This window comes from Dermacentor silvarum, chromosome 1 (genome assembly GCF_013339745.2).
Source record: "Dermacentor silvarum isolate Dsil-2018 chromosome 1, BIME_Dsil_1.4, whole genome shotgun sequence".
NCBI classification, from domain to species: Eukaryota; Metazoa; Arthropoda; class Arachnida; order Ixodida; family Ixodidae; genus Dermacentor; species Dermacentor silvarum.
The window spans coordinates 299,586,605-299,614,108 of NC_051154.1; the positions used below are offsets into that span (position 1 = coordinate 299,586,605).

General features: G+C 45.4%; 1 protein-coding gene and 1 long non-coding RNA gene across 3 annotated transcripts in view; one reads left to right on the forward strand and one right to left on the reverse strand.

The window, feature by feature from the left end:
• LOC125942958 (uncharacterized) overlaps positions 1-27,504 on the reverse strand; it is a 773,958-nt gene that overhangs the window by 610,472 nt on the left and 135,982 nt on the right. The gene's annotated exons all lie outside the window — the stretch shown is intronic.
• Positions 13,743-23,648, forward strand: LOC119452988 (uncharacterized). Of its 2 annotated transcripts, XR_005192174.2 has the most exons (4): positions 13,743-13,795; positions 16,886-17,090; positions 19,444-19,657; positions 23,490-23,648. It is a non-coding gene; the product is annotated as an uncharacterized LOC119452988 (long non-coding RNA). The 2 variants fall into 2 exon arrangements; XR_007464918.1 differs by lacking the exon at positions 13,743-13,795 and having other exon boundaries at positions 16,704-17,090.

The window sequence follows — 27,504 nt, forward strand, 5'->3', positions numbered from 1 at the left end:
GTGACCCAAAGATTCTCCACGAAGTTATGTAACGGAGGATGGGAGCCAGTTGGAAACTAACATAGTAGTAGCACCCGATTCAACCGTAAGTACAGCAAACGGCAGTCGTAGGCCGCGACGGCGGAGAAGTACCTCCGATGGTTCAAACAGAACAGTTCCGTCAGGGGCGGCCGTACAGGACAAAGGCACAAGGGTGGACGTTTCAGGGGCTATATCTGTGTCCGCAGCAACAAGTTTGTGAGCGTCGGGATGATTATCCACCGAAAGAGAGGTTTGCAGTGGCGTAAGGGCCACTTCTGCACGGGAGCAGTCCAGGACGGTGCGATGACGTGAAAGGAAGTCCCATCCGAGAATAACGTCATGGGAGCATGACGGCAGCACGAAAAACTCGATGACATAAAGTTCACCTTGAATAGCGACACGTGCGGTGCAAACAGCTGAAGGCGCAATGCACTGTGAGCTGGCAGTGCGGAGCATTAGTCCCGAGAGTGACGTGGTTACAGCAAACAGCTGAAGGCGCAATGCACTGTGAGCTGGCAGTGCGGAGCATTAGTCCCGAGAGCGGCGTGTCACTATATATATATATATATATATATATATATATTGCCACCTAGTGTTTTGGGGAGAAAGCATACGGAGAAGACGAGAAAGTAGAGGATCCGACTGAACGGTTTTGAGCCAGGACTAAACCGCCTTGTCACCTTGTTTGCCTTGTAGTCCAACTGCGTGACAAAACTGGTGGAGGTACGGGGTACGACGACGACGACGCATCCCATGCACAAGACCCCGTCCGGCAGCAGGAACCCGATTTCTACGCCCGTGAACACCCCAGTTCACAGAGCAAGCAGTCGACAACGAGGCTTACCACCAGAGACACCAGAACAGCCTTCTATCACCACGGAAGTTCCGATGCCTCTTCCTCCGACATATTGTACCCTTCAGAACCCGCTGCCGCCCCCTGCCTTTCACGGAGATTTATATGAAGACGTGGATGACTGCTGAGTGAGTTTGAACGCGTCGCTGCGACCAACTGCTGGGATGATGCCACAAAACTCCGGCGCGTGTACTTCAGCTTAAAGGACGCCGCCCGCACATGGTTCCAAAATAGGGAAGACGTGTTAACATCCTGGCGTGAATTCCGACATCACCTTCTGCAGTGCTACAGGAACACCGACCGCCGCGAACGCGCTGAGCGTTAACTACAATCGCGCATTCAGATGCCAAATGAGTCCGTCACCATGTACGTCGAAGATACGACAAGACTTTTCAAACGAGCGGATCCTGCTATGCCGGAGGACAAAAAGTTACGCCACCTGATGCGTGGTGTGAAGGAGCAACTTTTTACTGGTCTGGTGCGAAGCCCTCCCAAAAGTGTGGACGGGTTCCTCACTGAAGCTGTGACGATGGAGAAAGTTCTTCCTCAGCGGTCTGCCCTCTTCGACCGTCAGGTGAATGCCACGTCAGCTCCCGAATTGTTGGCCACCTTTGGGAGCGGTAGCACCAAATGGGTTCGCGAAATTGTTCGCTCTGACGTCCGCGAAGAAATGGACAAGCTGTACGGAGTGAGACAGCTAATGGTTGGCTCCATCGCCAGTGTTATCCGCGATGAGGTTCAGCAAGCACTGCACAGCCACCGATACCCACATATGCCCAACGTGGTGCCCACTGATACGGGATCGGCCCCCATGTTCGCAGATATTCAGCCCCGTACATATGCGGACTGCTTGCGAAACTCCATGCCTGTTTCTCGCCCCGCAGTCTCAATTCAGACGACGCCGCCAGGCGCAATTCAAGCTGCGCACGCTGGCTTGGACGTCGACGGTCGCCGTGCACCCCTGCGGAAGTCTGATCTCCGGCGCACGTCGGACAGACGACCCCTCTGCTACCATTGCGGTGAGGCCGGTCACGTCTACCGCGAGTGTCCGTATCGACAACTTGGGCTGCGCGGTTTCTCCATGAACTCGTCTCGTCCTCAGGTTGGCCAGAGGCCAAGGGAAGTTGATGAGTATCTGGCCCAGCAACGGGTACCTTTGACACGACGTCAATCGCGGTCACTATCTCCGAGGCGACCCTCACCCATTCGTCCACGTTTCGGAGCGACGGCACAGGGCCGCTCGCCAAGCCCCCGTCGGGAAAACTGAAGGCAGCGGCCTTCGGGGGCGAGGTCACTGGAACTCAAAGTGCGGAAGACCTCTCATCGACGCCTGTACGGAATGTCGCAGATTCACTGGAAACGACAAGTTTTACGCTTGAGGAAGACAACACATCGTGCACATCCCATATGAGTGCAGTGGCAAAGAATCGCCGGTTGCCCCATCTGAACTTGGTGACCGAGTCTCGCTTGACATACCTGTGCTGATAGACGGTCTACAGGTCAGCGCATTGGTGGACACAGGTGCCGATTATTCAATTATTAGCGGGAAATTGGCAACGATTCTTAAGAAAGTTATGACTCCTTAAAATGGAACGCGCATTCGCACAGCTGGAGGTCTCGTTGTTATTCCGCTGGGCCGCTGTGCTGCAAGAGTTAAAATTCGTGCGTCGACGTTTGTAGTCACCTGCCTCGTCCTCCAAGAGTGTTCGCGTCAACTCATCCTCGGTATGGACTTTCTTCGCGAGTAAGGCGCAATTATAAATCTTCGTGAGCGCAGCGTAACCTTCTCGACACTACGTGCCACAGAGCAAGACGCCGATAGCTGCCGTAAACCTGCGCTGCGTGTTGCTGACGACAGCGTGACATTGCCGCCACGAGCGACTGTTCCAGTAGAAGTCACGTGCGAGAGCCCCCGAGACGGGGACGTGGTCGCCGATAGCAACGTGTCTCTTTTGCTGCTTCAAGGTGTATGCGCTGCCCGAAGCCTGGTTCGTGTTCGTGACGGGCGGTCGCAAATACTCCTCACAAATGTAAACTACGAACATCGACATCTTTTCCGCGCCACTACCGTCGCCTATGCAGATCCTGTCACCGACGTCGCAGAGTGCTTCGCATCCCAGGAAATTAATGGTGATGACAATTTTCTTGACCGCATCGACGTCAATTCGAAGCTCTCGGACGAGAGGAAAGCTGCACTTCACGACCTTTTAAAAGAATTTCAGTCTTGCTTCGCCTCTTCGTCTAAAGTCCGCCAAACACCCCTCACCAAGCACCGAATAATTACCGAGGATGATGCGCGCCCTATCCGACAACATCCCTACCGTGTTTCTGCTAAAGAACGCGAGGCGATTCAGACACAAGTAAAGGAGATGCTCGACGATGGAGTCATTCAACCATCCAGCAGCCCGTGGTCATCGCCAGTGGTTCTAGTGAAGAAAAAGGATGGAACACTACGCTTCTGCGTTGATTACAGGAAGATAAACAGCATCACAAAAAAGACGTTTACCCGCTCCCTCGGGTCGATGACTTTCTCGACAGGTTGCGGCACGCGAAGTACTTTTCATCCATTGATTTAAAAATTGGCTATTGGCAGATTGAGGTTGATGAATGAGATCGAGAAAAGACGGCGTTTGTAACCCCTAACGGCCTTTATGAATTCCGAGTTCTTCCTTTCGGCCTCTGCTCTGCGTTCGCCCACTTTCCAGAGGATGATGGACACCGTTCTCGCGGGCTTGAAATGGCAAAGCTGCCGATGATGTAGTCATATTCGCTGACACCTTCGAAAAACACCTGAAGCGCCTAAAAATGGTACTGGAAGCAACTCGCTCAGCTGCACTCACGCTGAAACCTCAAAAATGTCATTTCGGCTATGAAGAGCTGAAATTCCTTGGACACGTGTAGATGGAGTTCACCCCGACCCAGACAAAACTGCAGCCGTCGCCGCTTTTCCTGTACCGTCAGACAAAAGAGCAGTGCGACGTTTCCTTGGCTTGTGCGCTTACTATCGTCGATTTATTGCCAACTTCGCGAAGATAGCCGAACCGCTCACGCGACTCACCCGAGACGATTTACCTTTTGCCTGGACCACAGAGCAAGAGACAGCTTTCGCAGAGCTACGACAGCGCATGCAGACAGCACCTGTACTTGCCCATTTTGATGAGAAGGCAGATACGGAGGTCCCCACAGATGCTAGCAACGTCGAACTAGGGGCTGTCCTTGTACAAAAACATGGCCGTGTTGAGCACGTCATAGCTTACGCCAGTCGTACTCTCTCTCGAGCCGAGGCCAACTACTCTACTTGAGAGAAAGAATGCCTGCCAGTGGTGTGGGCAACAACAAAATCCGGCCTTACTTTTACGGCCGTCCCTTCAAAGTGGTGATTGATCATCACTCGCTGTGCTGGCTGGCAAATCTCAGAGATCCGTCTGGCCGTCTTGATCGGTGGAGTGTGCTCTTGCAGGAGTTTGACATCACTATTGTCTACAGGTCCGGCCGCAAGCACGAAGACGCCGATGCGCTTTCCCGCGCCCCTGTGGGACACCCCGCTCTGAGCTCTGAGGATGACGATGGTTTCCTCGGGGTCATTTCTTATTCTGACTTCATGTCCAGGAAGCGAGCAGACAAAGAATTACAGCCTGTTATCGACTACCTGGAAGGCCGACGATCTCAGCTTCCTCGGCATATTGCTCGCGAGCACGGTGGAAAAATATTTAGGCGTTGACACTGCGTGCGAGCGAGCGTCCAGATTATGTTCGGCCGCGCGCGGGCGCACCGAGTAGCTCTGCATGCGAGCAGATAGATGGCGCCACGGCCAGCGGTCCCAGCTTAGCGGCGCCGGCGGCTTGGCATTCCTCTGCCTCCGCTAAATTTTCGTTCATAGTGGAGTGAGTAAATCTCAAAGCGCGAAAAAAAATCGTTATTTCACATTAAAGTGATAAGTGTACCAGGCTTCGCTAACATGAAGGTTCCTTGTGCAGGGCGTGGATGACGTGAACACGGATCAATCGGGCAGTACTCAAAGCCCACTGAAGTTACCCTCGCGCGCACTGTTTGTTTCGTCCGGTCTAGCCGTTTATCCAAGCATAAAAAAAACGAAAGTGTTAGCCCACGTGCTACCCCTCGATTAGAAGAAAATAGTGACTGCACCAGAAAATGTATTTCATGCTTATCGCTGCTTCCATTCACACTCAGAAAACCGTTCAATCATCGTTGCGCGAATTCAAGGTGGCCGCGATATAAATTAAGAAAGGAAACGGCGCAAGCTTGCGATATGCAATGCAATAGAGCAAAGCGGCTGTTCATGGCTAGAACTTAAGATGAGAATGCACATCAGCTATGTAAAAACTCTTTCAAATGGGAATTTAATAGGCGGGACGAAGGCAGGCGTCTATCTTGAATTAGAGCATCACTACCACAGTTTACTGGTGAAAACCTGAGCCAAATGCCTTTTTATTCCAATTCCACGTAACATAGACCGTGTATATTATTCATTGGGCTTTCGCCCATTGAAGACGGAGTGGCTCTTGCAAGATCTAAAAAATGAGGTGACTTTCTTTTTTCTTAAATTGCATATGACAATGTGCCAATGTAAGAGTGTTTGACAATGCATGCTACAGCCTGTCCACAAATACACTTACACCCACCACACAATAATCCCATAGACCTTTTTTTTGCATAGACACAATACGAAAAAACTTGTGCATGAAGCAGCTCGATAATTTTAATAGGGGATAACCATCCCAGAAGCTTGCGGTCTCATACACTCCCACAATGGAAAAATGTTGTATAAAAACACGCAAGCGTGTAATATACACCGCACGCGCATTGTAAAAAAAATTCAGTAGCCAGGATGGAACAAATTTGAAAATCCGGCACACATCTCCACAGAAAACAGCAGTATTTTACAGGGTGCACAAATATTTCTAAATATGCAAATGTCACGTAGCTGGACATAACCATAGTAATGTTGTTGCCGTCCTTTGGAGATACTGAGTTATTTTTTACATTCCGCCTAATTACAGGGGGCTAAGCAGTGCTGGCGCACTTCGCATGGGCTCCTGCTTTATTCGGCAATTTTCCGGATACCTGCTTTTATTCATCGAAACTGTGGCATCGACGGAATCGGCAAGGGAAGTGGAACCGGAGGATATCAAGTTTATGAGCGGTACGTGGAATTACCGTCATTTTTTGCCGTTTGAAGGTTTCACGCCACGCTAACGGAGCTAACCCTACAAGAGTAAGGGGCCAGCCGAACGCGCGTGACCCGTGTCCGATGGCTCGTGAGCGCTCGTGAGCCGCCGTTCGCTCTCTTCGAGAGCGACTCGGCGCTGCCGCCAAGTATCAATTACTGACGCATCCGACACAGCAACAACTGCATGGGAACTGAACCAGGAAAATAACAGCGTTGAAATACATGTGGAGACGATACAAGAGCAGCAACAACTGGAAGCGGAGTGGACGTATGACGAGAACAGCGGGAAGGCGATAAACATCCAGGAAAAATGGCACACATGGGAGAGGAGAGGAAAGACGACTCAGGTGCATATAAAACCCACAGCCGAGGAAGCAGAGCAACAAAGAACGCAGAAAGCCGGAGCAACAAAACCTTTTGCGGGAAACATGCCACATTACAGGAAACCGAGACTTCCGCCTTTGCCAGTGGACGACACGAAGATCATCTACAGACCAAAGGCGGGATTGCAACTCTCCAAATGGACATTGGTGGCAGTGACACATGCCATCGGCCGAGCTAGCAAGTTGTCCCAAAAAGACTTCTATGACAACATCCGGATTCAAGTGCAACATGTCGAGAATATAATCATCGCAAGTACACCAAACAAAGACATAGCGTACGACATGCTCCTCAAGATCACCAACATTCAGCTTGGAGGATCCAATTACGAAGTTAAAGCAAATGTCAAGACACCAGAGGGCATCAGCAAGGGCGTAATCTACAACATCCCGCCAGGAACGAGCGAAGAACTACTTCAAGGGCTACGAGTATCCGCAAGATACACGGTTCTCGCAGCAACCATGCTGGGAAGATCGTCAACAGCACTCATCTACTTCGACGGACCACACGTCCCATACAACATCTTATATAAATACTGTGACTACCGCTGGAAACCATACAGGAAATCCGTGCAATACTGCAGAGCCTGCGGGGAACTAGGGCACCGGCAAGATATCTGCCCGAAACCCCTTATCAACTTCTGCTATATATGCGGGATGGAAACCCGACAGGAAGATCATGACTGCCAACCCAGCTGTAAAATCTGTCAACAACCTAATGAGACAGCAGGAAAGGAGTGCCGGCATAAACTCAAACCAAATCCACCACCGTACAAGATCAGATTGCATTGCACCCTATTGAAAATCCAAGCATTGCCCATCATTAGTTTTATGCTGGGCATGCCGGGAAACGTGCTGGGCATGCTGGATAAGTTGCTGGACATGATGGAATTTATCGTGGGTATGCTGGGTGGATGGTGGGCGATATAGATGGTGCTGGGTAGATGCTGGGTAGACGGTGGAATACCTACAGGGTGACTCGTATCAATGGTGGGTGTACTGGGTGGACGGTGGAATACATACTGGGCGACCTGTGCGAATGATGGGTGAATGATGGGTGTACTGGTTGGATTGTGGGTGAATGGTGTGCGTGCTGGGTGAATGGTGGGTGTACTGGGTGGATGGTGGGAGGACAATGGGTGACTATATACAAGGTGTTTCAGCGAACACTTTCAGAAAAGTTTAAAGGTTGCCTGTGGTAGATAGCACAATTCTAGTTAATGAGCTGGTCCACTGGAAGAGGCGGACATTACTTGCAAAAAAAAAAATAAATGCATAATCAACAATACAATTAAGAAAACATCACTAATTAAGTTTCTAACTAATTGCCGATTGTCCAATATTCCAATTTACAAATTCTAGCCGTTGAGTTCGCAAGGCGGATCCACGAATTATCCGGATGACACCAGTTTGGAGTTAATAATGATTAAGATATAAATGTTTTGGTTGCCTGTGGCAAATCGAACAATTCCAGTTCATGATCTAGTCTACTCGAAGAGGCGGACATATACTTGCACAAAAAATTCAAATCTTCTGTTCAAGTATCGGTGTTACACTTTAAGCAGTTAAATCAACATTGGAAGTGGTTTATTTTCTACCATCAGTTGGATTGAACTTGTTCAGTCACACCTTCTTTGGAACTTCATCATGTTAAGCTCAATGTTCTTGCCAGCATCCAAATTTTGAGAGTGATGCCTGGTTCTTACTCGAAGGGTGCTTGCATCCTCTTTCTTTACTGCATAAACATTAGGTTGTTTCTCAAGGGAAACCGCCTGTGGAATGGTCTTGAAACTCAATCTGATTAGCGTATGATTGAGAAGAGTGTGTATCAGGAAAGTCAAGTTTCTTTCATGACTGCCTTCTCTGCCAAACAGCTGGGAACGTTCTTGCATTTTTTGCAAGATTAAGTATATTTACATATTCCCAAATGCTACACAGTGTGTTCATTTTTATGTTTTATGGAATTGTTAGAAAATATGCTGTGGCAGGTAGCATAATTCTTATCATTGAGCTTGGTTACTCGATGAGGCAGGCATTAGTAGCACAAGAAATGGAAACACATAGTTAACTATCATTAACGAAATTTCACTAATGAACTTCTTAGTGAATTACTTTACGACATATATTGCCATTTACAAATTGTAGCCGGTGAGCTTGTCAGGCGTATCCACTTGGAATTAATTTCCAGAATGACACCAGTTTGGAGATGCGCCATCGAACTCACTGTAAAAATGCACTGTTATTCTACTTACTTTTTTACCAAAATGCTGTTTTATACATGGAAGCACAAAAGTAACTGGAACGCCCATATATTTCGTCCCACAGTTTGGGAAATATCTTGAAACTGGTGTCATCCTGGAAATTCATTTCAAGTGGACGTGTCTTGCAAACTCACTGGTTACAATTCGTAAATTGCAATATGTGCCGTAAAGTAATTAACTAAGACGTTCATTAGTCAATTTTTATTAATTAGTTGAATATGTGTTTCGATTTCTCGTGCTGCTAATGTCCGCCTCTTCGAACAACCCAGCTCAGCGATAAGAATTATGCTACTTGCCGCAGGCCATTTAAAAAAATTCCTTAAAGTTTAATTTTGAACACCCGGTATATATATGTACGTATGCGCTTGGTAGCTTTTGCTCTAGTGATCACGGTGAATGTAATAACAAAATATGTTTCCGTATTTCAATTAAGCTATTGATTGCTGGAACCTGCGCACGAGATTCTCGAATACAGTGATACTGTATTCGAGAAAATCACCTAATTGTTGCGACTCCATGACTCTGGGATATTCTCATTAAATTAATTACTAATGCATCTGGGTACTTTCTCGCAATAAACACGACAGACAGTGAGAAACTTAATGACTTCTGAACTGGTGGAAGATGTGTAAATGCCCTGTTCCCGTTAACGAAAATTTCAACTAATTGACTATTCCGAAGCGCCGAAGCTAAAAGCTTCAATAATGAACTCGTGACGCCGCTAGCTGCTGTTTGCGTCCCCTGCATTCTTGTCATGGAAATGGGCACGATTCACCCTTGTCGCACGATATGCACCCGACGTCGACAAGCAACGCCAAAGAGATCGATAACGCTCAAGCCGTTTGCTTTGCTGGTGACACCACAGGTGAAACCACATATACGTGCGAGCGACGGCTGCAAGCGACGCGACGTGGAGGGAGTGCGATACGCAGATTGGTTGATAATTTGCATGCGTCGGTTAACACCGTCACTGTTACGGCGGACTCGTACTTTGCACTGTAATTTGCCCGTAAGTGCAATCACTACTGCTGACAGTCTTGCCACGAACTTTACCCCCATTGCTAAAGAGATGCGTTTTCTGGGATCGAGCGGATCGCCGCCAGAACACCGCGCCTGATCATACACCGCGTGTATACAACCCACGGAAACAGCAATAGTGTTTCTTCGTATATCGTGTCGAGTTGCGGCGGCGATTGGTATGCAAACCTACGGCTGCTCGATCGAGGAGCACAAGGTTGGGCAAATGACACCGAACTGCGGTAATCAAGAAGACGCGCTCCACTGCAACATAGACGGTCCTGAATATTTCTTGTCCGAAAAAAAAAGGTTTTGCGCTCATCGTTGCCCTCTTCTTGCTCATATTTTGCAGAAAGTTCGTATTTTGGGGTCTGCTTCCTTTAGTATAACACTTACCGGAGTTATCTGCCTGGTTTTTAAGGAAAAAAAATGCAAATTTGCCTTCACTTATGGAAACGCGAGCTGTTCCAGCGACGGCGCTAACATAAAGTTGCGTCGCCGCCTGCCGGCAGCTGCAGAAAGCAGCTGGTCAGCCCGGTTAGCCGCGTGTTCTAGAAGTGGGCAACAGGCGGCAAACCACCTTAACCAGCTGCTTTCCGCAGCTTCCGGCAGGCGGCGAAACAAGTTTATGCTAGCTCGTCGGTGGATCAGCTCGCATCGCCATAAATGAAGGCAAATTTGAATTTTCTTTTTCTTACAAACCAGGCAGTTAACTGCGGTAAGTGTTATAATAAATGAAGCAGACTCAAAATGCGATCATTCTGCAAAATTTGAGCAAGAAGAGTGCAGCGGTGAGCGCACAATCCTTTTTCGAACCGGCGCTGCGAAATATTCCGGACCCTACAAGAAAGGCTGGCGGCTCGCTTGCTCGTTGAAAGAGGATTTTAAGTCTCACTGTAAGCGTTTACTTTACAGACGAAAGGTTCGAGCAAAACTTACGCAAAATGAATGAGAACTGGCGTTAGGAAACGCCAAATAAACAAACATTTAGTACCGAAAGCCTACAGTTCGGACTGAACCTGGATACCAAAATAGCCCCTCCACCCCTCCAATACTGATTGCATAGTGTACAATCAATATTGCATGGTGCACCGACAGACTAAGATATCACGTTGCTTTTACATTGAGCGTTAGAGCATTATTCTGAGCTGTTCCTGACACCATCCACAAAAGTGAATTAGGAGGTGATATTTTGAAATCGAAACTGAAACCTGTTCAGGCACCGCGGCCGTAGCGTCGCCACTATCGCTGTTTACAGACATGGCGTCGTGTTATGCAGTCGTCGTTTAGTGACTTTTTCTTTTACTATCTCGTGATGTCGCTTTTATATAGCGCTCATTAACGAAGGAGGAACTTCTGGGCCGGATATGATGCGTCATACGGGAGGAACTAATTCAACAGCAACCTACTGCAACACAACCTCAGTGATCCCTTTGTTTTATTTGCGGACGGACGTGATTCGTAGTGTTGGAGGATACCGTCTTCAAATGCTTCCGCACAACAGGTAAAAGCAGTGCCGAAGTTCCTTCTCGACAACGCGCTCTGTGGCGAGGAGAAATGCTTTGAAGTCCGGGCACATCGGGAAGTCGGCACATTGCCCCAAGACCAACGGACGCCCGGCAATCGGCAGCGCGGCACATCGCCACAAGACGGACGGACGCGTGTTTTTCATGCCAAAGGTAGGTAGCCGTGCATGCTATCCTTTTTACGTTGCGCGTTATCATTGCTCTATGCATAGTTTCCCTGGAAATCGAACAGCGTGGTACCGAATGCGGTTGCAGTGGCGTTGAATCTGCTTGCGCACTACGTTTGTAGAGATTAGTCGCTACTAATACGCGCTGGTAGCGAGATAAGACGTGCGCACTACCACTCGTAAAATTTTCCCAGTATTAGACGCAAAGATATTCCGCCGGCAAGATGATCACCGTGCATTTTAAATTTGCGGTTTGCATTAAACGCTGTATTGACTCGTAACGAAGCCGAAACGTCGGTATGAATACGTCCGAGCTACAGCACTAAAAAATATCTGCAGCCACCGCGGTGTTCTGCGAACCAAGAGTCGATACCGTAAGACAAATTACGTTGCATTTAGAAGTGTTTGTATTGCGGCGCATTTTGTTTGTACGGTGCCGTGATGAGTGTGCACGGTTGCAGTTTTAATTATCGGCATTTAAGGAATAGATTTAAACGATTATATGTGCAGCGTGACACGGAAGTTGATAGCTGATGCATATTGAGAGAACTTCGTATTACAGTATCCTCGGCGGATTTACGCAGTTACAGAAAATGCTTCTCTTTAATTACGTTTTTTCCAGATTTCATTTTGCACGGAAAAGGGCTGTTAAACCGAGGTAGTTCGTACAGGACTGCAAGAAAACTGTGCCTGAAATACACAGCTGTGTTCTCGTTCTATTTGCGTAGTAGTTTTCCGTTCATTTTACAAGTGTGGGACAAATGCAATGGCAAAATGTTGGCTTGCGAGCCTGAGTGGTGGTTTGCAGTGGTTATCGGCGGAACACTGTAGAACAGTTGCCATTTCATTCTTAATAAATGTATGCACTGATTTGTACAAGCTTTATTTTTTTTATTAGAGAGACTGTTTGAATGTGAAAATTTCGATTCTGTGCAACAGTTCCAAAGGCATTTCATAACACTGTCTATATGGAAGAGGCAATAATGTTCCAATTGCATATTTTACATCAAGCTGTTTGTAAAATACGGCACATGTTGGCTTCGAATGGGCAGTAAGCTTCCTGCACTGTATGTGTGCCCATGCCTTGAAGGTACACCTGAGCTTGAGATTATTAGTTGCCATTTGGTGCACTACGTAGATTGTGGAAGACGTCTGCTGCTTTCTTTATGTGGCGATGGGTTCATCAAGAAACCATTTACATGCATTTCGCTTGTTCTTAGAGTGAAATAATGACTGCATATCACTGTCAGGAATTATAAAGCACCGGCTCTACTTCCTCTGATAGTGGTGTCGTAAATTTTAATTTTCACCTGCATGGAGCAAGAAAGTGGGCAGAGTTGTGTGATCTAGAACTTGTCGCACATTATATATGTGGTTAGGCATTATGTATGTGTCAAGCATGCTTAGAATTAAACCGCCACCTGACGTGGTTGCTTAGTGGCTATAGTGTTGGGCTGCTAAGCACGAGGCCGCAGGATCAAATCCCGGCTAAGGCGGCCGCATTTCGGTGGGGGGAAAATGTAAAAAACACCCGTGCACTTAAATTTAGGTGCCCGTTAAAAGAACCTCAGGTGGTCCAAATTATTCCTGAGTCCCTCACTACGGCGTGCCTGATAATCAGATGGTGGTTTTGACATTTAAAACCCCCATAATTGTTTTTTGAATTAAACTGCTTTGAATCCAAGGCAGGTCAGCTGGAATTGCCTTGGCATAACACATCACTACTGCCACACTCAGAGCAAGCATGCTGTAGCTGGTACTACTTTGTCGGACGTAAACAGACCTGTGGAAAGCATAAATACTGAAAAAAACTGCAAATTTCCGAAAAGTTTCAGAAATTCAACATGCGTAATACCAAAGGTGGCTTAGCAGATTTTTTGAACTGTCACTGTGAATAGAACATCACATGGAAATAAATTTATTGTACAATTATTACACTTCAGGTAACACCTCAATAACTTCAGAAACACATTTCCTTCCTGAAATCTCAGAGTGTGGAGTAGCTACTTTAATGTGTCAGTAGGTGCACCTCATTAGTGGGATCAGTTGGGGTCCTTTCAGTCTTTATTTGCTCATAATAAACTTATCAGCTGATTGGTAGATAATGCGCAAGTGCTAAAATAGTCCTTGTGTTTGTCACAGTGTCATCTCTTATTGAATGCAACAGTTGTCTGTGTGAAACTGTATGCTTTTGTATGTAATAACCTCTAAATTGACTAGCAACTGTTGTGTCACTCGACATAGTTTTAGAGCCTGTCCTGTATTTCTGTACTTTCAGAAAACCTGTTTTTTTTCAGCTTCTTCCTCTGCAGATGACGTTGGTGATTAATATCTGTGAGCAGCACTAACCTATGCCTGAGTGAAGAGACATATAAGTAGGTAAGTCTAGGCTTTGTTGTTAAATCATTTTGTCATTATCGTAGCTGTAAAATAGATTTATGGAATTTCAGTGTGACATCTCGTGTGGTCGGGCTGAATGAATTGCAACTGTGATGCATAAACAAGGGAAGTAAGGCATGTTGTTGGGCTAGTCAGTTCATAGATTCAGCAAAAATTTTTAAACTGCGCAAAGAAGACACAACGTGAACAGAAACGTGTGTGAGCTTCAATGTTTCTGTTCACGTCTTGTCGTCGCGCAGTTTAAAAATTTTCTTGAAACAGGGGAACAGGCACAAGTACTGATTTGGAATGAAAAACTTACTGAATGTAAAAAATATATCTACCATAAGAATTCAAATGCAACCAATTCTGAAACTACTTGAAAGTGGTTCATTTCCAGGTTTAGCTGCACTTGTAACAGCGGTCTAGTTTAGACTCCAAAACATGCACTTGAGACTACTGCATGCTTAGAAACCAGCTACAGTGTGATTACATGTTGCACATCCATGTAATTATGCGTAACCAATATTCCTGTTCGCATTTCAATTTATGCTATAACTGAGTAAACTCAAGAAATAGTGTGCCTATGCTTTTGTCAGTAACTTCCATCTGTTATGTGTGCCTCATTGTCCTGTACAGTAGATATTATGTATGCTTTTCCAAGAGTCAATGAAATTGCTACTTATTGCAAAGCTAGAAGTAGGTGTGGCTCACACTGTTTTTCGCTTTTGTTGCTTTGAGTGTTACATATGGCTGTACATTATCCCGTGGCATTGTCAGTCTCTTAACTATTCGGTGGCATCTCAAGTAAATGCTAGACTATTGATAGGTGTAGTATAAATGAAGGTTTCACTGGCAGGCACACAGAAAGTTGATGCTTTCTGAGGCATAAAATGTCTGTGCACCTACACCTGCAATCTTTCATTGTTTTTTTGCATGAGAAGTGGAACACACGAAGAAGATATTCCTCTTATTGTGTTCAACTTGGTGCCATGGTACCATGAATTTATACTAGCCAGTCCAAATATTATTTGTTTTTGTTAATGTAATCTTTGACACATGCCAAGAGAACTAAATTGTGGTTTTTCGCATTACAACTTTTCTAGAACAAACACTGACCGCTTATGATAATGTCAAAAACAATGAGGAAAACCAACCGTATCGTCTGGCATGCTCACAGAAGGCACTACAGATACAAGTGTTTAACCTGAAATAACATCTTTTTTAAAGACAAAGTTATGCCGTCCTGGCACACATCTTTGGCTGTTGCTATACATTGTTACAATTAATTTGTTTCGCTTTGGGATTTTTCAGGAACCTGGTGCTATTAAACAGTGGACGACAAGCGCATTTATTAAAGGGCAGCTAAATGGCTACCATACCCATTTTTACATTGTTTTTGGGCTGTCTCGCTCTGTCATTAACATTCCCTAGCTTCGCTAGCCATTTAGCAGCTCTTGTAATAAATGCACATGCACTCAACTGTTTAGTAGCGCCAGTTTTCTGAAAAATGCAAAAACCAAAAAAGAAGTTCAGAGGTGCACTGGATAGCAAAAGTCATATACAAGTGTGTCAGTGTGGTTTCAATAAGCTGATCAAAACGAAGCGATGGTATATATCGATAAAAAGTTGTAACTGTAGTGCCATCTGTCCACATATGAAGGAATTCATTTTTTTTATTTGCCAATGTACTAAAGTGTTTACCAATGCACGGATCACCAATCCTAAAACTCCACTTATCTGTAATCTGTAGAGTCAACTCGACCCATTTCAGCATCGAATAAGAGCACATTCAGAATGGGGATGGCAGCTACATTGAAGCAATGAAGGCACAAAAAGCACTATCTGGTGTCCGTCTTTTTTTTTTACTGTGCTCACATAATGTAGCACCTTTGGCCTATATAACTTCTACAGCTTAATGGAATAGAATATATAACACATGCACTGCAATCGACTACATTTTTGGTGCAAAAGAAAGTCATGCTAGCAACTAATGAATGCAACCTTTAGGTTGCAGGCGACAAACTTTCACGAGGTTGGCTACCCAAGTTAGTTCCTGGTGCTCGTTGCAGAAGGCCTGCTCAAACAGTCACTGCAGAGGCAGATGTGTGCTGAATGGCAGGGGGTGCCACCGTTAACAAGACAAAGGATGCGGCAGGACCTATATCATAGCCTTTCACACAACTTAAAAAGCACAGCAAGCAGACATCAACTTTGTCTATTCTGCACCAAACTAGGTAGCATTTACCAGAAATGTCACAAGTGTAAAATGTAAAAAAAACGGTAAAGTGTTGTCGAATGCAGAGCATACATTATATATCACATTGGATTATTCTGTGGAAGAAGCTACATAGGCTAAACAGGCAGATGTGCGAATGAGGCTGCGTGAGCACAGTAACAAAGTGAAGATAATGGCACCAAATGGTTTGTTGTTCCTTCAATTCTTAAAATGTGGCTGCCGTTCCTGTTTTGAAAGTACCGTATTCTAGGTAGAAATGGGTGTGAGTTGAATCAACAGAATGAGTGGATTGTCAGGGCTGGTCACGTATGTATTAGCAAATATTTTGTGTTGTCAAAAAAAATCGTAATTCCTGCATATGAGCTGAGATTACCGTGCAAGCGTCAGCATTTTTTTTGCAATTGTTTGCTGTTGTACTAATGATTACACTTATACATGTATTCTCTGACGCACAAGCCGAGGTACAAGATGGGGTACCGGGAAATAAAAGTTCTTCTTGAATGTTAGCAATATGTCTGGGTGTGTTCATACGCTTTATGTTGACCTCGCCTGTATACACTATACTAGCATTTCAAGTGCTTCCATGTCCGAAGCTATTGAGCTATACAAGAGAATGTGTATGTTGGCTATTGAGCTATACAAGAGAATGTGTATGTTAGGTGAATAATTCTGCAGTTACAGTTATATCTTGAGAATGTGTTAGTTTGAACTGTGAAACTTGTCATCAGCACAAAAAAGGGCTTGGGGGTTTTTCAGAAATCGAAGGACCTAACCTACAAAATATTTTTATACAAATGTGCTTTAGTGTTATGAGTATCGGTCAAAGAAATAACACTTCATATCTATTGCAGGTGCAGATTGGTGTAGGCTTTGTGCTGCCTTATAACAGTGGCAGTATATTTAAAGTGTACATCAGATGCCAAGTGTGCAATAGATGTGGGCCTGTGGACACCAGCAGAAGCTGGGGAAAGACGCCTGACTGGGCAGGCCTGGCGCACAGTTTGGATTCAACCAGAAAGCTTGCGGCAACACCGGAGAAAGTGGCTGCTGTGAAGAGTAAGTGAACAGTTACCTGAATTTTACCTACCTGATTGATTTACATTCACTACTGTATATCAGAAAGTTATCTGGATGAGTAGCGTTGACACAGCAAAAAGAAATGCCAAACAATGATTGATGCTAGTGCCTACTGTTTATTGTCTTAGAGACAAGTGAGATTTTCAGCACCTTATGTTCCTTGAAAAGTGTAATGCAGACTTGACATGTTCGATCATAGTTTTCCATGCTGCGGCATTCATCCTAATGCTCTTGAAAAAATGTTTCTGAGTAAAATTAATTTGGTTCTGACACAGCTTGGCAAATTGTGTGGTCTGAAAAGAAGCTATTTAAACCACTGTCTTTCCAATGTGGTGACGGTGGTGATCTATTTGTTATAATCTGCAACATTCAGAGCCATGCGATTTCTAAGCACACCTGTCTTATTGAAATTTGTGACATGTGTCCTATCAGTACTATTGGCTTACTTGCAGCGTTTTCATTTTATTTGAGAATAGAAATGAAGAAAGAATTACTACACAAAGAAAGCACCTTGCACATTAGTGGCATGTCAGTTATAAAATGGATATCTGTATTTGTCGTGACAAGCATGTGATAAATTATGCCTGTTGTCGACGCCAAAAAAAAAGCAAGGCACTGAGGCATCATACAAAGTTTCAGCACTCGCCTCCAGCTTGGATTAGAGCAGATGACTACACAGTGTGACTGTAGCTAGCCTTTTCCTTTCTGTGCAATTTCAATTTCTTTGTAAATCTAACTGCCAGTAACTCTTTTTTTAGCACCCACAAACAGTCTCCCACAATTTCCATTTGCTGCAAGAATATGTTTATTAGAAATAAACGAGCATAACAGATTGCTTTGTTTTATTTTGAGACACTTCCTTAGGCTACTTTACATTGAAGATGTATTGCAGGTCAGCTTATCAAAAAAACAATATGGTGTTCGAACAGTGATACACAAAGACTTTGATTGGAAATGATGCATTGTGGACAGCACAGAAAATCAAGGACTAAGGAAACAACACAAAATTGTTGCTGTCTAAACTGAAGGTTTATTTAGAAAGCCTTGGTGAATATGACGGCCTTGATATAAATGAAAAAAATTTCTTAAAGGGCCCCTAAACATAACATCTGACAGTTGATATTTCAAAGAAATGTGCGCATGATGTAGAGAATGCCATGACCATAGTCTGGTGAATGCGGCAGTGCTATGTGCTGTGGGCATGCCACAAATAAAAAAAAAAAAACTCATGTACTGCTCCCCTGGCCTTTCTGGCACTGCCTCCATGCATCACGATGTCAACAGGGTGCTCCAGGTGACCTCGGCGTTAGGAGCGAAAGCTGTCGACCAGTCAATCATCGAGGAAGGACAGAACCGACATGACGAGAGCCAATTTTGTGTTCTGAGAATGCCGGAGGGGGTCGTCCATTGTGCAACACTGAAGCGTTTGTGAAGGTTCCATTAAGCTATCTTAATGGGGAGAGTGATTAGGGGCAGACAATGGAGGAACCTTACATCTGCCGTGCAATGCAATTCGTAGCTTTAGCTGCACTTTGTAGTGTGGTATGAGGGCACGAGTAACGAGTGTAGTGAAGGAGTGAGAAACAGCGATGGCTTATCAGCGGTTTATCAAATGCCTTTACTTGTGCTATTACTGGAGCGCTATGTCAAAAAATTCTTGCAGCTTACGTTCATGTGCACTACAGTTCTCGCTTATAACAATAGCAGATCTAACGAATTATTGGTTTAAAATGACCGCACTTTATTGCATTTATTATTTTCTGACCATGCCTGTTCAAACTGCGTCCACATATAATGAACATACTCAATAGCACCGTACTGTTAAAACAAACATGTCAAATCCGATCGCAGTGAAAGGAGGGTGCACACCAAGTTCTGAAGTTTGCAATTGTGACGGGACTTGGCGCATCCTCTGTACCAGTTTAGTCATGATGATGATTTAACTGCGAAGATGAGTGAGTGCTGCACGTGGATTTCAGAAATCACAAGGAAATTCACTCTTTTTCAACCGTGCAAGGGTAATCATGCTTTCAAGGCATTTCTCCAGTGTTCTTCAGAACGAGGCCGTGCAGTGTATAATGGTATTGGCCTTTGGAAACTGGCACACATGGCTCCCTCAGGTCACGTGTGCTCTGTTCTCAGTGTGACACTGCTTACAATCTCGGATAATCTTACAATCTCGGATTATAACGCTTGTTCGAGCTGCAGAAATGGGAAATTATGGGATTTTATCAGAAATAAAAGGACCTAACCTATACAATATTGTTTTATGCAAGCGTGTTTTAGGGTTACGATTACTGGTCAAAAAAAATATACTTTCTATCTGTTGCAGGTGCAGATTGGTGTGGGATTTGTGATGCCACTCAACAAGTGGCATTACATACTAAAGTGTACCTCCGAAGCCAAGTGCGCATTAGGTCTGGCACAGCACCTGTGGACACCAACACAAGCTGGGGAAAGAAGCCCGACTGGGCCGGCCAGCCGGACTATCTCTGATGCATCTGGGAAGCTTCTGGCAACACCAGAGAAAGTGGCTGCTATGAAGAGTAAGTGAACATTTACCTCATATAAGAAACTTGACTGTATATCTGAAAGTTATCTGGATAAGTTAACGTTGATGTACACACAATGGAAAGAAATGCCAAAGCAAGAATGATGCGAGTGCCTATACATGCGTCTTTTTCTTAAGCCGTATATATGCACTGTCAAAGCAGCATAGGATAATATCGAGATATTAGTTTCTTGCGAAAACTGTCTGCAGTTTCCCCTATAATCGGTTTCAATGACAAGCAATCAAGAAAGTCAGCTGGCAACATGTGCCTTATTTGAGCATAAAGATGAGGAAAGAATTACTACACAAAGAAAACACCTCGCACATTATTGACATGTACGCTATGACATGGATAGTTGAGCTTGACCTGTGTGCAGCTTCCTATAAATTTTCATGCCTGTCATCAGTGCCCTAAAAAAATCAAGGTGCTAGGCATCATGCATAGTTCTAGAACTCGCGGCCAGCCTGGATTAGAACGGACGACAACATAGTGTGGCTGTAACGCCTAGTTTTTCTGCGCAGTTTCAATTGCTTTATGAATGAAGTGCCAGTAACTCTTGTACTGCCATCAACAGTCTGCTGCAAATACCGTTTGTTGCTAAAAAGGTTTTTAGGAACAAACGAGCATAAGAGATTGCTCTGTATATTAAGATGCTTCCTTAGGCTTTTTTACATTGAAGATGTAGGCTAGCTTAGCAAGGAAGCTATATGGGGTTTCAAAAGAACACTAAAACATTGGTTGCCATCATTGCAGCTAAATAAAGCATGGAAACCAGCCATGACTACGGCTTGTACATTCAAAAAATTTTATGCCTACTTGGCTAATGCTAAAGTTATGAGCCGCTTCCTCGCCCACTGCATGAAATACAGACTGCGAGCAACAGGCTAACGGTAGCAGATGACAGAACTAGCACCTTGCAGGTCTCCTGCATTCGTTGGAGACATCTTAGGTTAGCAGCGTGACGATCTACATGGAAGCGAGAAAAGGGATCGGAAAGAGTGCTGACTTAACACAATTTCATTGCGCACATAACCAAGGTTTAAATACCACGCTAAGGCACAAAAGAAAAAAAGAGAAAGGTAGCACGTATTCAGGACTCGGCTTCCAACATACGATATGCAAATCATGTGGTTAAATATTGCACTTCTTTATCGCACAGTGACAATGAAGGGGCACTGACACAGCGTTCCTCAGATTTGGTAATTTCGAGCGCTTCAATAATTTCTCTAGGATGTTTGTTTTTGTTGCGACTGATAATTTATGCGCTATCAAATAAGGGTTTGCAACGGTGGTCTCTGCAATGAATACCAAGATGACCAGAAACAGAGTTGAAAACGTGATTATTATGCTCCTTTAATCGTTCATTGAGACAGCGTCCCGTCTGACCAATGTATTCGCGGCCGCATGAAGGAGGAATGTTGTAAACAACACCTACAGCGCACGTGACAAAGCGGTTATTATGGTTGGTTCTGCAGCAATTTTTTTTTCTTTCTTAAGGATTACAGTTGACCTGCCTGCATAAGCGTGACAGCTTATGTGGTGCCAAAAACACAACATCGTCACCAGCACGCCGACCAACTTTCTTGATATTATGGGACGTGTGGATGTAAGGGATGACGCTGACTTTCTTCCTGGACGTGGGAGAATATGAGGTGCTAGCTTTTTATTGCTTTTGCAAGCTTCCGGTTACTGACGTCAGCAGACTGCCTGGGTCGCCCGATTGCTCAAGTCTCCGGGCCTGTTTCCCGAAACTGGTTTCCATTAAGTGGTGACAAGACTTTGAAAGGGAATTAGTGAAGCATAGGCTAACGATTCCTTGCTGAGCTTTGAATGGGCTGAGTTAAAAGGTAAAAGAGCTTTGCAAGCTCTGGGTTCATACATCCAGCACAGCTGGTTGTTCCTAAAAATGAGTCAGGTCTAAAAACCTAATCGAGTCGGCAACTGGCAGCTCATGGGTTAACACAAATGTATGAAGACATTCTTTAAACAGCGATAAAGCATCACAGCAGCTAGTTTCGACAGTGTCGGCGTCAGTATCTAAAAGAACCAAAAAATCATCTACAAACCTAAAAACTTTTTCCACGAAAGACGCAAGGAGTTTGGAAAGTGCACAGCCGTGAGTGGCTAGCAAGATGTCACTCAGCATGGGCGCTATGCATGAACCGATGCAAACCCCGCCCCTTTGTAGATACGTCTTCCCGCCGTGCGCTTTCCAAACGCCCTCTGTCTTTCATGGCATGTTTTTAGGTTTGTAGATAATTCTTTAGTTCATTTAGATACTCACGCCGACACTGTCGAAACTAGCTGCCGTGATGCTTTATCGCTGCTTAAAGAGTGTCTTCATCCATTTGTCTTAACCCATGAGCTGCCAGTTGCCGACTCGATTAGGTTTTTAGACCTCAGACTCATTTTTAGGAACAACCAGCTGTGCTGGATGTATGAACCCAGAGCTTGCAAAGCTCTTTTACCTTTTAACTCAGCCCATTCAATGCTCATCAAGCAAGAAATCGTTTGCCTATGCTTCACCAATTCCTTTTCAAAGTCCTGTCACCGCTTAATGAAAATCAGTTTCGGGAGACAGGCCAGGAGACGAGCAATCGGGCGACCCGGGCAGTCTGCTGCGTCAGTAGCCAGAAGCTTGCAAAAGCAAGGAAAAGCTAGCAACCCAGATTCTGCCACTTCCAGGAAGAGAGTCACCGTCATCCCTTACATCCACACGTTGTCCCATAGTCTCAAGAAGTTGGTCGGCGTGCTGGTGTCGATGTTGTGTTTTCGGCACCACATAAGCTGTCATGTTTATGCAGGCTGGTCAACTGTAATCCTAAAGAAAGAAAAAGTTGCTGCAGAACCAACCATAATAACCGCTTTGTCACGTGCGCTGTACATGTTGTTTACAACATTCCTCTTTCCTGCGGCCACGAATACATTAGTCAGATGGGTTGCTGTCTCAATGAACAATTAAAGGAGCATAATAATCATGTTTTCAACTCCGTTTCTGGTCATCTGGATATTCATTGCAGAGACCACCGTTGCAAACCCTTATTTGATAGCACACAAATTATCAGTCGCAACAAAAACAAACATACCAGAGAAATTATTTAAGCGCTCGAAATTCACAAATCTGGGGAGCGCTGTGTCAGTGCCCCTTCATTGTCACTCTGCGATAAAGAAGTGCAATATTTAACCACATGATTTGCATATTGTATGTTGGAAGCCGAGTCCTAAATATGTGCTACCTTTCTGTTTTTTCTTTTGTGCCTTAGCGTGGTATTTAAACCTTGATTACGTGCACAATAAAATTGTAAGTCAGCGCTCTTTCCTATCCCTTCCTTCGCTTCCATGTAGATCGTCGCGCTGCTAACCAAAGATAAAACTTTACCAACATGCCCGTTAAGCCACCCTTGCGTTAGAGACAGTCTAGCCAAGTTGTGGCTCTCGAAATCTGAGAGAAATTTGGGTGGTTGAAGAGCAGACAAATTATGCGAAATCGGAAGCAATAAATCCGCCTGACGGTGCTTCGAATGCAGCTGCTGTTTGACTATACTTTACAGTAAAGCCAAACTCCTGATGAGAAGAGGCGTAGCTTTGGCAAACACCTACTAAAATCCCATGCGACTCAACAAAACAGTGTGATGCATGTGCATACATTCTCACTGAAAATAAATCTGCTCTGCCATGTGCGCTGGGTAGCATATTTGTGTGTAATATATGCTGCATTGTATTATTTGAAACTTGTTGAATCTTTTGCAGCAGATTTCCTACATTCACTTATTACTACAAATGATTTAAATAACAATTTATTTCTATATTTATTGCACTCTTTTAGACTGCCTGGAGAAGTACATCGGGGAACATCCGATGGGGCCACCAGCACCACCTCCAGAGCACCACCTTGCTTCTGTAACGAAGCACCTTTGGAGCTTCTTCACAGAAGCGGGCGCGAGGGCAAGCGAGTATGGAAGACGTGAATCGCCTTAACCTATTGCATTTTTCAATAAAGTGTGAAGATATAGAACATATTATGGTGCTATACATTGATTCCTTATGGCATGAAAATGTAGCGGCATACTTGGCCACATGTAGATACAGACTGCACACTTTGCAAGACTCAAGAATGCATGAAGATAGCCCATCATGAGCTTCCTAAGTGCAATGGCTGCTCCTTCGATTCATTACGCAACTTGCATTTGACCTGATGTGCCCACTGTTATACCCAGCATTCCACCCATCGCCCGGTATTCCACCCATCGCCCGGCATTCCACCCATCGCCCGGCATTCCACCCTTCGCCCGGCATTCTACCCATCACCCGGCATTCTACCCATCACCCAGCATTCCACCCATCACCCAGCATGCCCACTGCCCAGCATGCCCATTACCATAATCCACCGTGATGATGGATGATGGATTCCATCATGCCCAGCATCGGGCAAATTTTCAATAGGGTGGGAAAACAAGAACCAAGAGCAGCAACGCAGATGGAACTCAACTTCCGACTCCGACTTTCCGGCACTATCCGAATCAAGCAGTGCCTCACTACACAGTCCACGAAGATCCATAAGTGACTTCAAATCAACAGGTGGTCAAGCAGACGAAAGAACCCGGTCAAGATCACGGTCCGGATCACGTACCCGCAACCCACAAAAGCGAGTCACGTATGCAGACGCTGCAGGAGGAAACACACGAGCACAAGAACCCACGGAAACCGAACGAGATCTGCGAGCACAACTCCAAAATCAACAAGCCCTCATTGACAAGCTCATACAAAGGTGCAAAGAACAAGACACCGCCAATCAAGCCTCGAAACCTCAAGGAATGCCCAACATCCCCCCACCCCTTACGGAAGAACGAATCAAGGAAATTGTAACAATGGAGGTCCGGAAGCAGATACAGGAAGCCATGACCACTTTTTCAAAAGAAATAACACAACAGCTCCAGCAACACATCACCACTGAGCTTGCCCCTATCCATGCTACCCTCCAAGACCTCAGCAACTTCATGTCCTATGCCAAGCAGAACCATGTAACGAAAGCCACAGTAGAAAAGTTGCTCAACAACACCGACACGGCTCGCAAGAAAGCACGTAAAGACCTCCATAATGCTGCCAGACCGGAATCCATAGCCTGGGGCGATAACAACGATATTGATCAAGATGGCGAGTAATCCCAAGAAGATATTCCCACAACTTCCAATGAAGCTGTGACAATGGAACTGTCGCTCTATACGAACCAAAAGAACAAACCTCCAGGAACTGACCAAACAGGAACAATCAGATATCATCGCTATCCAAGAAACGTATCAGACCAATCTACGCATACAGGGATATGATACACACACCGGATCTCGGAGAACAGCCATCCTGACGAAGAAAAATCTCACCACGCAAGATCACACAATCCAGGGAACAACCGTGGAACGCGCCCTAGTGGAAGTGCTACCCGAGAAGAAGACACACCAAAGTCTATATGTCCTATGCTTATATAGTCCACCCAGGGATCCGTTATCCGACTTTGTAAAGTTCATCACGGAAGCCAGAAGGCTATCTAAAGGCCATAAACTTGTAATTATGGGGGATTTTAATGCCCCCCACACAGCATGGGGTTACCAGCACACGACCAAGAAAGGAGCGCGAGTGCACGATTCGGCACAACAGAATCACCTCACCCTCTGGAATGATCCTAAATTAAGACTCGAATAGGCAACAGTGTATCCAGGGATACAAATCCCAACTTCACCTTTACAATTCGTATCTCCAAGGCCGAATGGACCTGACTGAAAGAAAATCTCGGCAGCGATCACCACATCCCTCAGCTAGAAATCCTGCACCATAAGAAGCCGAGCAGAACCGGAACGGCAAGGCTGACGGACTGGAAGGCCTTTAGAGAGCATGACATAGAAGAGAACATCAAAAATATTGAAGAGTGGCTCACCGAAGTGGTCAAGGCGGCGGAGAAGCACACTAAAGTCATCCAACTCACAATGGACACACCGGCCGTAGACTCTCATCTCCTACATCTTTGGGATGCCAGAAGAGGCCTACTGAGGCGGTGGAAACAGATGAAACATAACCGCAAACTGCAGAAACGGATCGCCCACATAACAAAGCAAGCAGAAGAATACGGAGATAAGCTCATCAGTCACAACTGGCATAAGCGGTGCGACCAACTTCAAGGCACACTCACCACAAAGAAGACCTGGCATATACTGCGAGCCTATTTAGCTACCACCAAAACCAAGACACAACAAAGACATGACCTCAAGAAAATCATTCAGTCTCATCCAGGAACTGGGAAACAAATTTTGGAAGAACTCAAGCATAAACTTGTCGGAGACAATGCCCCCAAGGTCACGGATCCCCGACCGTACAAAGGCGAACCAAACCTGACCCTCGACAGCCCTTTTACGCTTCCTGAACTCCACGCCGCTCTTGCCAAATTGACCCGTAACACGTCGCCAGGAAATGACACGGTGACCAACAGGATCCTACGAAACCTCCAGACAAGGCCCTAAATGGACTCCTCGACTACATGAATAACTGCTGAAAAGAAGGTAAGCTCCCGGCAGAATGGAAGCACGCAGAAGTCATTATCATTCCAAAACCCAACAAGCCACTACAAATCAGCAACCTACGGCCCATCTTCCTGACTTCTTGCGCTGGAAAACTTCTCGAACACATAATTCACGATCGCCTCACCACATACCTCGAAGACTCAGGACTCATGCCTGACACAATGTTTGACTTCCGACAGCTCCTCTCAGCCCAAGATATACTCTTACAGCTCAAGGAAGACCTCTTGTACTACCTAGAACGCCACAAAAAGTTCTCTATTTTAGCAATAGATGTAAAAGGAGCCTTCGATAATGTGAAGCATGATGCAATCCTCCAAAATCTCCAAGACACAAACTGCGGAATCCGGACCTACCAATACGTACAGGACTTTCTCAAGGATCGCACGGCTACGGTGGGCATCGGCAACATCCGCAGCGACAAATTCGAAATGCCCAACAAAGGCACTCCACAAGGGTCAGTCATTTCACCTTTGGTATTCAACCTCGCTATGATTAAGCTCCCGCAACAACTCGATGACATCGAAGGTTTAAGCCATACAATATACGCCGACGATATAACGTTATGGACAAAAGCGTCGACAACCAGCCGACAGCAAACTACCCTCCAAGAGGCGATCGATCTGATAGAACAATACCTATCAAGATGCGGTCTCCAGTGCGCCCCCAAAAAATCAGAGCTACTTATACTCAAGGCAAGGACCCGGGGAAGACCACCAGCCTACGTCGACCCAGATCCCAACGTCACACTCAATGGAGTCGATATACCTCAAGTTGACTCTCTCCGCGTCCTTGGCCTCACACTACATAAAGATGGTTCTGGCGCAGCTACCCTTCCGAAGCTTCAGAAGACCCTAACACAAGTAACTCATCTCATTAGGCGTATAACCACTCAAAGAAGAGGACTTAAAGAGCAAGAAACCGTCCAAATTATCCAAGCACTCCTTATAAGCCGGATAACATATGGCACCCCGTATCTACTCCTCAAGAAGGCTGAAATTGAAAAACTCAACATCCTCATCAGAAAGGCAATCAAGAGCGCACGAGGACTTCCCAGTACGACCTCAACCACGACACTACTCAAACTTGGCCTCCATAACACCTGGGAAGAAATGAGTGAAGCACACAGGGCCAGCCAGCTGGAACGCCTTTAGCTGACTCAAACAGGAAGAGCAGTACTTCGGAAACTCGCATACAGCGAAAACTTTATAGCAGACTCAGACGCGAAAGCCCGATTGCCGCCACTTCTCCGTGACTCTATCTCAGTCGCTCCAA